Genomic DNA, 12,491 nt, shown 5'->3' with positions numbered 1-12,491 from the left:
TGGCAAGTGATCCAATCAAGAGCACAGAGGAAAAAAAAAAAAAAAAACTCTCAGCAGACTTCTTATTTCTCTCCTTTCTCAGCCAAGGATTTTAACCCTTTAGTGGGCCGGTCAAACTGTCATGATCTCCATGGCCAGAGAACTAGCATAAGCCTCTATAGGAACAAGCTCTTGGAAGATGTAACTGTACTGACCATGAACTAAACCTACCGCATCATCTAGAAGTAGCCAGGTAGCATGTCCTACTTTTTATCCCTATATGCCCAGCGCCGGCCGGAGAACTAAATAATGCTAGCAGAGGGAAATATAAGACCTGACTCACCTCTAGAGAAATGCCCAAAAGGAGACAGAAGCCCCCCACATATATTGGCGGTGATATGAGATGAAACAACAAACGCAGCAGGAAAATAGTTTTAGCAAATTTGAGGTCCGCTTTCTAGATAGCAGAAGACAGAAAGCATACTTTCATGGTCAGTAGAAAACCCTAACAAAACACATCCAGAAATTACTTTAGGACTCTGGCATTAACTCATAATACCAGAGTGGCAATTCCTGATCAACAAGAGCTTTCCAGACACAGTAACGAAACTGCAGCTGTGAACTGGAACCAAAATACAAAAACAAAACATGGACGAATGTCCAACTTATCTAGTAGATGTCTGGGAGCAGGAACAAGCACAGAGAGGCTTCTGATAACATTGTTGACCGGCAAGCATCTAACAGAGAAGCCAGGTTATATAGCGACACCCAGATCTAATCAGAACAGGTGAACAGGGAAGATGATGTCACAAGTTCAATTCCACCAGTAGCCACCGGGGGAGCCCAGAATCCAAATTCACAACAGTTGAGATGTGAAGGAACTTGTTTCCTAGTTTAGGTCAATAAGCATCTACCATTTGGGCTTTTGCCTTCCTTGGGATCAACAAGACCACTACAGGGTCAGACACAAAATGTTCTACAATGATAAAAAAGGAGGGCAGCCGACAGCACATCAATAATGGGATGCACGCTCCAGTCCAACGACCCAATTGGAAATGAACAATCTTCAAAGTAAAAGGAACAGCATCCAGTCCAGGTGATGAAAGAATCCAAAATCTTTATTCTGCCATAATGCAATGTTTCAACCTAAAAAGGTCTTTGTCATGCATGCACAATACACATAATGGCTGCCTTATATAGTGTGGTGGCACAAGCTCACCAATCACTATCAAGGTGCCGCCCATTACCCAATACATATAAAATACATAAAAATACACAATTAACCCCATCAATGTCTTCATCTTAAATCTCCAACATTAAAAAAAAAAATAACAGAACAATACAATATAAACAAAAAGAAATATGTGCATACAGGGGTGGATTAAGGGTAGCCAGGGCCCCGGGCTGTTCAGACGCTGTGGGCCCCCCCCCCCCCGGTCATGTGACGGGGGTCATGTGACGGGGGTCATGTGATACCCGAACCAGATTATTCCAGAAAAATGGCCGGGCCCTACTCTACTGTAACCTATTAAATATTTGTTAAAATCTGCAATACAATTTAGGTATATTTTGACCAATAATATCACATACAAGGAACACATACCACCGCGCCGTGACCAGACCACAAATTACAACCACAGTGATCGAATAATATCACATACAAGGAACAAATACCACCGTGCCGTGACCAGACCACAAATTACAACCACAGTGATCGAATAATATCACATACAAGGAACAAATACCACGGCACCATGTCAAGACCACATATTACCACCACTTGGTGACCAAATAGCACATTCAAGGGACAAATACCACAACACCATTTCCAGACCACATATTACCACCACATAGTGACTGAATACTACAATACTGATCAGTAATAAAAAATAAAAAAAACACACAATACTATCACCATAAGTGCCAGTATTCACAGGAGATCTGTACTTAGTATGCAGTGTCTGTGTAGAGGTAATACAGAGATCACTGGTGACATTGTACACAGGAGCTCTGTATATAATGTATAGGTAATACAGAGATCACTGGTGACATTGTACACAGGACCTCTGTATATAGTATACAGTGTATAGTGTCAATGTATAGGTAACACTGACTCACCAATGACGTCTCTAGGTGAAGTCCTTCATCTTTCATCCAGCACAGACCGTCATCATTTCTTCCAGCAAGGACTCGTCTCTGCAGGAAATAACACAGTTATCTCGGGCTCTGCTTGCAGAACACATTACTTAATTTTTCACAACTTCTACATTACACCACATGGAGAAAAAAAGGCGATATAGTGTCACTCTGCACAATAACAGGACTGTCCCCCCATTTAAAACAGTATACTCAAAAAATAGAATAAATACATCACTGCAGTAATAATATCCCTTAATTAGCCCCTATGGTAATAATATTCCCACACCCTGGCCCCGTGTGTCTCATTCCTGGCTCCAGCCATATGTTCTTGCATCCTGCCCTCATGAGTATCCATTCTACCCCATATGATCTCCCCATCCTGCCCCATCTGTCTCCATCGTATCCATCCTGCCCCATGATCCAATCGTGCCCCATGTCTTTCATTCTGCCCCGTGTCTCCAATCATGCCCGTGTCTACATTCTGCCCATGCCTCCAGTCCTGCCCCCAGTGTGTCCAGCATATTACCCCTAGTGTGTCCAGCATATTACCCCCAGTGTGTCCAGTATACTGCCCCAGTATGTCCAGCAATCTGCCCCAGTATGTCCAGAATTGCCCCCAGACAGTGTCTCCAGCAATCTGCCCCAGTGTCTGACTCCAGCATATTGCCCCCAGTGTGTCCAGCATTGCCCCCAGACAGTGTGTCCAGCAATCTGCCCCAGTGTGTCCAGCATATTACCACCAGTGTCTCCAGCAATCTGCCCCAGTGTCTCCAGCAATCTGCCCCAGTGTCTCCAGCAATCTGCCCCACTGTCTCCAGCAATCTGCCCCACTGTCTCCAGCAATCTGCCCCACTGTCTCCAGCAATCTGCCCCAGTGTCTCCAGCATTGCCCCCAGTGTCTCCAGCATTGCCCCCCAGTGTCTCCAGCATTGCCCCCAGTGTCTCCAGCAATCTGCCCCAGTGTCTTCAGCAATCTGCCCGTGTCTCCAGCAATCTGCCCCAGTGTGTCCTCCAGCATTGCCCCACTGTCTCCAGCAATCTGCCCCAGTGTCTCCAGCAATCTGCCCCAGTGTGTCCTCCAGCATTGCCCCACTGTCTCCAGCAATCTGCCCCACTGTCTCCAGCAATCTGCCCCAGTGTGTCCTCCAGCATTGCCCCACTGTCTCCAGCAATCTGCCCCACTGTCTCCAGCAATCTGCCCCACTGTCTCCAGCAATCTGCCCCAGTGTGTCCTCCAGCAATCTGCCCCACTGTCTCCAGCAATCTGCCCCACTGTCTCCAGCAATCTGCCCCACTGTCTCCAGCAATCTGCCCCAGTGTGTCCTCCAGCAATCTGCCCCACTGTCTCCAGCAATCTGCCCCACTGTCTCCAGCAATCTGCCCCACTGTCTCCAGCAATCTGCCCCACTGTCTCCAGCATTTCCCCAGTGTCTCCAGCAATTTTCCCCCTTGTGTCCAGCAATCTGCCCCAGTGTCTCCAGCAATCTGCCCCAGTGTCTCCAGCAATCTGCCCCAGTGTCTCCAGCATTGCCCCCAGTGTCTCCAGCATTGCCCCCAGTGTCTCCAGCATTGCCCCCAGTGTCTCCAGCATTGCCCCCAGTGTCTCCAGCAATCTGCCCCAGTGTCTTCAGCAATCTGCCCCAGTGTCTCCAGCAATCTGCTCCAGTGTCTCCGGCAATCTGCCCCAGTGTCTCCAGCAATCTGTCCCAATGTGTCCTCCAGCATTGCCCCCAGTGTGTCCACCGTCCGTTAGCATATCAATAAAACAAAACAAAAAAAAACAAAAACAGTCTCCTCACCTGACCAGCGTTCCCGGCGCTGAGCTCTCTCCAGTAGCGCACACTCGCCGGCGACTGACAATGACGTCAGACGCCGGCGACGTGTGCGCTGTGGACGACTTCAGCTGCCAGGCTCCAATTGGCTGGCGGCTGTTGTTAACTATGGACGTGCGGGGGCGATCCCGCACGTCCATAGGAAACCGCCGCAGCACCGGAAGGGGCCCGGTGAGCAGATGAGAAGGGGCCCGATGCGGGCCCCCTCTCTCTGCTCACCGGGTCCGGTGGCACATAAATGCCGGCGGGCATTCTCACACTCAGGCGGATTATCAGAGGCGGGTGGTCAGTCTGTGCGGTAGCCCAGGGCCCCCCCACACCACTGGGCCCTGGGCTACCGCCCATATTGACCCTCTGATAATCCGCCCCTGTGTGCATATTAACCCTTTGTGTATAAACCTGGTCAATCACAGCCAGGCTTCCCTGTTGTCACAGAGACCAAAGAGCTTATCGGGTTCAACTATCATATATAAACAAAGCCAGAACCTATCATCATGGAGATCAATCCTTGCGCTCAAACCATGCAGCAATGGGCCAATCACGAGTACTCACTCAGAGCAGTATCTCATAAGAACATTACCGCACTCCCATCCCTGGCCACATACTGTAGCTGACGAATCACATAAAGAGCGTCCTGTTGTCTCCTCTACAACTTGAAAAGCAGGGAGTGTAATATTATCTCCCCAGCAACCCGGGTAACTCCCCTCAAAATGTAACACCTTCATGTCTCAAAAAAGAAAAGCACCAAGATACCTCATAACACCTGGCAAATATGTCTAATCCCGATAACCGGAAATATACCCATTATACTTTATTCATTAACCCTTCGTCTTACACATCTGTGTCAACCAGAGAAAGGGTTCTTCAAGCACAATAAACAAAAATCAAAAATCAATAATCTAGCATCAAATGTCAAAAGAACAAAAGAGGGGAAGACAAAGAGAAGGCATGGGGAAAATCAATGCAAACAACTTATTAATACAAAAACTCCTTTATCATGTCACTGTCATCTTCTGAAGTTCATTCCCCATGTCCTCAATTCAAACCCCCATGACATCAACGCTATCTAAAAAAGAAAAAAACATATAAATATCATACACTAAAAAAATGGTTAAAAACATCAAATATCACTTCAAAAAATGCCGTCTAAGAAAAAAATCAAAGGAGGGGTTAGGATATACAAATTTGTAAGTTGTAATCAACATTAAGACCCCTAGGTTGTAAGGTCCCCAGGGTAGAAATACATTTCATCGCCTTCTTTTTCAAAAATTTCAGTCTATCCCCACCCCTCCTCAGTAGCGGGACACCATCTATCACCCTGAACCTGAGTTGATTCACTGAATGTCTAAACTTACAAAAATGTTTAGGTACCGGTAAATCCAACAATCTAGTCATAATCGTGCTTTTGTGCTTACTTATCCTTGATTTAATCTCCATGGTAGTTTCACCAACATACATCAGCCCACAAGAGCATATTAATAAGTATATAACAAAACTCGAAGTGTACGTATATCTGTCTCCTATATAGAATTTCTTGCCAGTATGTGGGTAATAAAAACAATCACCCTTCAACATGTTTCTACAACAAGCACACCCCAAACAAGGGAAATTACCTCGTTTCGTTGGGCACAAAGTCCTTTGTACAGAGCCCTTAAAGGATCCAACATCCGATTTGACAAGTCTATCCTTCAGATTACGGAAACGTCTATAAGATAAGATAGGTGGCACAGCAAACTCAGGTATAGATGGCATCCCTCTCTGAAGTAGGCCCCAATGCTTTCTCAAAATGTTACCAATTCGCCCACTCACAGGACCATATGTAGAAACAAAAGGTATTCATTTCTGAGTTGATTTAACTACTTTCCTACATGTATCCTCAAGTGTCAAATTCCTCACCTTCTCTTTATGTCTCTTGACCTCCATTACTGGATATCCCCTCCTGATGAATTTATTGCACAACCCATTCAGTTGTCATCTGGGACGGTGATTTGGATGATCTCTTCATTTTCCATTTTCCCACATACTGGCAAGAAATTCTATATAGGAGACAGATATACATGCACTTCGAGTTTTGTTATATACTTATTAATATGCCCTTGTGGGCTGATGTATGTTGGTGAAACTACCATGGAGATTTAAATCAACAATAAGTAAGCACAAAAGCACGATTAGGACTAGATTGTTGGATTTACCGGTATCTAAACATTTTTGTGAGTTTAGACATTCAGTGAATCAACTCAGGTTCAGGGTGATAGATGGTGTCCCGCTACAGAGGAGGGGTGGGGATAGACTGAAATTATTGAAAAAGAAGATGAAATGGATTTCTACCCTGGGGACCTTACAACCTAGGGGTCTGAATGTTAATTACAACTTACAAATTTGTATATCCTAACCCCTCCTTTGATTTTTTCCTTAGACAGCATTTTTTGAAGTGTCATTTGATGTTTTTAAGAATTTTTTTAGTGTATGATATTTATATGTTTTTTCTTTTTTAGATAGTGTTGATGTCATGGGGGCTTGAATTGAGGACGTGGGGAATGAACTTCAGAAGATGACAGTGACACTATAAAGGAGTTTTTGTATTAATAAGTTGCTTGCATTGATTTTCCCCATGCCTTCTCTTTGTCTTCCATCTTTTGTTCTTTTGACATTTGATGCTAGATTATTGATTTTTGTTTATTGTGCTTAAAGAACCCTTTCTCTTGTTGACACAGATGTGTAAGATGAAGGAATAATGAATAAAATATATGGCGTATATTTCCAGTTATCCGGATTAGACATATTTCCCAGGTGTTATCAGGTCTCTTTGTGCTTTTCTTTTTTGAGACATGTAGGTGTTAAATTTTGAGGGGAGTTACCCGGGTTGCTGGGGGAGATAAGATTACGCTCCCTGCTTTTCAGATTGTCGGGGAGACAACAGGACGCTCTTTATATGATTCATCAGCTATGTGGCCAGGGATGGGAGTGCGGTCATGTGACTTAGTCACGTGACGCGCTGATGTCAGCGGCCTTTTGCGCGTGTGCACCAGGGACATGGAGGAGAGAGTGGCGAATAGGGAAAGTTCTTATGAGATACTGCTCTGAGTGAGTACTCGTGATTGGCCCATTGCTGGATGGCTTGAGCGCCAGGATTGATCTCCATGATGATAGCTTCTGGCTTTGTTTATATATGATAGCTGAACCCGATAGGCTCTTTGGTTTCTGTGACAACAGGGAAGCCTGGCTGTGATTGGCCAGGTTTATACACAAAGGGTTAATATGCACATATTTCTTTTTGTTTATATTGTATTGTTCTGTTATTTTTTTTTGTTTTAACCCCTTCACCCCGAAGCCTGTTTTCACCTAACTGACACGGCCAATTTTTACAATTCTGACCACTGTCACTTTATGAGGTTATAACTCTGAAACGCTTCAACGGATCCTGCTGATTCTGACATTGTTTTCTTGTGACATATTGTACTTCATGATAGTGGCAAAATTTCTTTGATATTACTTGCGTTTATTTGTGAAAAAAACAGAAATTTGGTGAAAATTTTGAAAATTTTGAAATTTTCAAACTTTGAATTTTTATACCCTTGCATTAGAGACTCATATCGCACAAATTAGGTAATAAATAACATTTCCCACATGTCTACTTTACATCAGCAACATTTTGGAACCAAATTTTTTTTTGTTAGGGAGTTATAAGGGTTAAAAGTTAAACAGCGATTTCTCATTTTTGCAACAACCTTTACAAAACCATTTTTTTTAGGGACCACATCACATTTGAAGTCACTTTGAGGGGTTTATAGGATTTAAAATACCCAAAAGTGACACCATTCTGAAAACTACACCCCTTGAGGTACTCAAAACCACATTCAAGAATTTTAATAACCCTTCAGGTGCTTCACAGGAATTAACGGAATGTGGAAGGAAAAAATTAACAGTTAACTTTTTTTTCCACATAATGATTTTTAGCAACAATTTTTTCATCTTCACAAGTATAAAAGGAGAAAATGGACCACTAAAGTTGTTGTGCAATTTCTCCTGAATACACCGATACCCCATATGTGGGGGAAAACCACTGTTTGGGCGCATGGCAGGGCTCGGAAGGGAAGGAGCGCCATTTGACTTTTTGAAACCAAAATTGGCTGGAATTGAGATCGGACACCATGTCGTGTTTAGAGAGCCCCTGATGTACCTAAACAGTGGAAAACCGCCACAAGTGACCCCATTTTGGAAACTAGACCCTTCAAGGAACTTATCTGGCTATGTTGTGAGCACTTTGAACCCCCAGGTGCTTCACAGAAGTTTAGAACATAGAGGCGTGAAAATAAAAAATCAAATTTTTTTCCCCAAAAATGATCTTTTAGCAACAATTTCTTTATCTTCACAAGTGTAAAAGGAGAAAATGGACCACTAAAGTTGTTGTGCAATTTATCCTGAATACACTGATACCCCATATGTGGGGGAAAACCACTGTTTGGGCGCATGGCAGGGCTCGGAAGGGAAGGAGCGCCATTTGACTTTTTCAAACCAAAATTGGCTGGAATTGAGATCGGACACCATGTCGCGTTTGGAGAGCCCCTGATGTACCTAAACAGTGGAAAACCGCCACAAGTGACCCCATTTTGGAAACTAGACCCTTCAAGGAACTTATCTAGCTATGTTGTGAGCACTTTGAACCCCCAGGTGCTTCACAGAAGTTTAGAACATAGAGGCGTGAAAATAAAAAAATCACATTTTTTCCCCAAAAATGATCTTTTAGCAACAATTTCTTTATCTTCACAAGTGTAAAAGGAGAAAATGGACCACTAAAGTTGTTGTGCAATTTATCCTGAATACACTGATACCCCATATGTGGGGGAAAACCACTGTTTGGGCGCACGGCAGGGCTCGGAAGGGAAGGAGCGCCATTTGACTTTTTCAAACCAAAATTGGCTGGAATTGAGATTGGACACCATGTCGCGTTTGGAGAGCCCCTGATGTACCTAAACAGTGGAAAACCGCCACAAGTGACCCCATTTTGGAAACTAGACCCTTCAAGGAACTTATTTAGCTATGTTGTGAGCACTTTGAACCCCAAGGTGCTTCACAGAAGTTTAGAACATAGAGGTGTGAAAATAAAAAATCTAATTTTTTTCCCCAAAAATGATCTTTTAGCAACAATTTCTTTATCTTCACAAGTGTAAAAGGAGAAAATGGACCACTAAAGTTTTTGTGCAATTTCTCCTGAATACACTGATACCCCATATGTGGGGGAAAACCACTGTTTGGGCGCACGGCAGGGCTCAGAAGGGAAGGAGCGCCATTTGACTTTTTCAAACCAAAATTGGCTGGAATTGAGATCGGACACCATGTCGCGTTTGGAGAGCCCCTGATGTACCTAAACAGTGGAAAACCGCCACAAGTGACCCCATTTTGGAAACTAGACCCTTCAAGGAACTTATCTAGCTATGTTGTGAGCACTTTGAACCCCCAGGTGCTTCACAGAAGTTTAGAACATAGAGGTGTGAAAATAAAAAATCAAATTTTTTTCCCCAAAAATGATCTTTTAGCAACAATTTCTTTATCTTCTCAAGTGTAAAAGGAGAAAATGGACCACTAAAGTTGTTGTGCAATTTATCCTGAATACAATGATACCCCATATGTGGGGGAAAACCACTGTTTGGGCGCACGGCAGGGCTCAGAAGGGAAGGAGCGCCATTTGACTTTTTCAAACCAAAATTGGCTGGAATTGAGATCGGACACCATGTCGCGTTTGGAGAGCCCCTGATGTACCTAAACAGTGGAAAACCGCCACAAGTGACCCCATTTTGGAAACTAGACCCTTCAAGGAACTTATCTAGCTATGTTGTGAGCACTTTGAACCCCCAGGTGCTTCACAGAAGTTTAGAACATAGAGGCGTGAAAATAAAAAAATCAAATTTTTTCCCCAAAAATGATCTTTTAGCAACAATTTCTTTATCTTCACAAGTGTAAAAGGAGAAAATGGACCACTAAAGTTGTTGTGCAATTTATCCTGAATACACCGATACCCCATATGTGGGGGAAAACCACTGTTTGGGCGCATGGCAGGGCTCGGAAGGGAAGGAGCGCCATTTGACTTTTTCAAACCAAAATTGGCTGGAATTGAGATCGGACACCATGTCGCGTTTGGAGAGCCCCTGATGTACCTAAACAGTGGAAAACCGCCACAAGTGACCCCATTTTGGAAACTAGACCCTTCAAGGAACTTATCTAGCTATGTTGTGAGCACTTTGAACCCCCAGGTGCTTCACAGAAGTTTAGAACATAGAGGCGTGAAAATAAAAAAATCACATTTTTTCCCCAAAAATGATCTTTTAGCAACAATTTCTTTATCTTCACAAGTGTAAAAGGAGAAAATGGACCACTAAAGTTGTTGTGCAATTTATCCTGAATACACTGATACCCCATATGTGGGGGAAAACCACTGTTTGGGCGCACGGCAGGGCTCGGAAGGGAAGGAGCGCCATTTGACTTTTTCAAACCAAAATTGGCTGGAATTGAGATCGGACACCATGTCGCGTTTGGAGAGCCCCTGATGTACCTAAACAGTGGAAAACCGCCACAAGTGACCCCATTTTGGAAACTAGACCCTTCAAGGAACTTATCTAGCTATGTTGTGAGCACTTTGAACCCCCAGGTGCTTCACAGAAGTTTAGAACATAGAGGCGTGAAAATAAAAAAATCACATTTTTTCCCCAAAAATGATCTTTTAGCAAAAATTTCTTTATCTTCACAAGTGTAAAAGGAGAAAATGGACCACTAAAGTTGTTGTGCAATTTATCCTGAATACACTGATACCCCATATGTGGGGGAAAACCACTGTTTGGGCGCACGGCAGGGCTCGGAAGGGAAGGAGCGCCATTTGACTTTTTCAAACCAAAATTGGCTGGAATTGAGATTGGACACCATGTCGCGTTTGGAGAGCCCCTGATGTACCTAAACAGTGGAAAACCGCCACAAGTGACCCCATTTTGGAAACTAGACCCTTCAAGGAACTTATTTAGCTATGTTGTGAGCACTTTGAACCCCAAGGTGCTTCACAGAAGTTTAGAACATAGAGGTGTGAAAATAAAAAATCTAATTTTTTTCCCCAAAAATGATCTTTTAGCAACAATTTCTTTATCTTCACAAGTGTAAAAGGAGAAAATGGACCACTAAAGTTTTTGTGCAATTTCTCCTGAATACACTGATACCCCATATGTGGGGGAAAACCACTGTTTGGGCGCACGGCAGGGCTCAGAAGGGAAGGAGCGCCATTTGACTTTTTCAAACCAAAATTGGCTGGAATTGAGATCGGACACCATGTCGCGTTTGGAGAGCCCCTGATGTACCCAAACAGTGGAAAACCGCCACAAGTGACCCCATTTTGGAAACTAGACCCTTCAAGGAACTTATCTAGCTATGTTGTGAGCACTTTGAACCCCCAGGTGCTTCACAGAAGTTTAGAACCTAGAGGTGTGAAAATAAAAAATCAAATTTTTTTCCCCAAAAATGATCTTTTAGCAACAATTTCTTTATCTTCACAAGTGTAAAAGGAGAAAATGGACCACTAAAGTTGTTGTGCAATTTATCCTGAATACACTGATACCCCATATGTGGGGGAAAACCACTGTTTGGGCGCACGGCAGGGCTCAGAAGGGAAGGAGCGCCATTTGACTTTTTCAAACCAAAATTGGCTGGAATTGAGATCGGACACCATGTCGCGTTTGGAGAGCCCCTGATGTACCTAAACAGTGGAAAACCGCCACAAGTGACCCCATTTTGGAAACTAGACCCTTCAAGGAACTTATCTAGCTATGTTGTGAGCACTTTGAACCCCCAGGTGCTTCACAGAAGTTTAGAACATAGAGGCGTGAAAATAAAAAAATCAAATTTTTTCCCCAAAAATGATCTTTTAGCAACAATTTCTTTATCTTCACAAGTGTAAAAGGAGAAAATGGACCACTAAAGTTGTTGTGCAATTTATCCTGAATACACCGATACCCCATATGTGGGGGAAAACCACTGTTTGGGCGCATGGCAGGGCTCGGAAGGGAAGGAGCGCCATTTGACTTTTTCAAACCAAAATTGGCTGGAATTGAGATCGGACACCATGTCGCGTTTGGAGAGCCCCTGATGTACCTAAACAGTGGAAAACCGCCACAAGTGACCCCATTTTGGAAACTAGACCCTTCAAGGAACTTATCTAGCTATGTTGTGAGCACTTTGAACCCCCAGGTGCTTCACAGAAGTTTAGAACATAGAGGCGTGAAAATAAAAAAATCACATTTTTTCCCCAAAAATGATCTTTTAGCAACAATTTCTTTATCTTCACAAGTGTAAAAGGAGAAAATGGACCACTAAAGTTGTTGTGCAATTTATCCTGAATACACTGATACCCCATATGTGGGGGAAAACCACTGTTTGGGCACACGTCGGGGCTCGGAATGGAATAAGTGACGTTTTGGATTGCAGACTTTGATGGAATGGTCTGCGGGCGTCATGTTGTGTTTGCAGAGCCCCTAATGTGCCTCAACAGTGGAAATCTCCCAC

The sequence above is a fragment of the Ranitomeya variabilis genome, chromosome 5, assembly GCF_051348905.1.
Source record: "Ranitomeya variabilis isolate aRanVar5 chromosome 5, aRanVar5.hap1, whole genome shotgun sequence".
Classification (NCBI taxonomy): Eukaryota; Metazoa; Chordata; class Amphibia; order Anura; family Dendrobatidae; genus Ranitomeya; species Ranitomeya variabilis.
Note: the sequence above shows the minus strand (reverse complement) of the source record.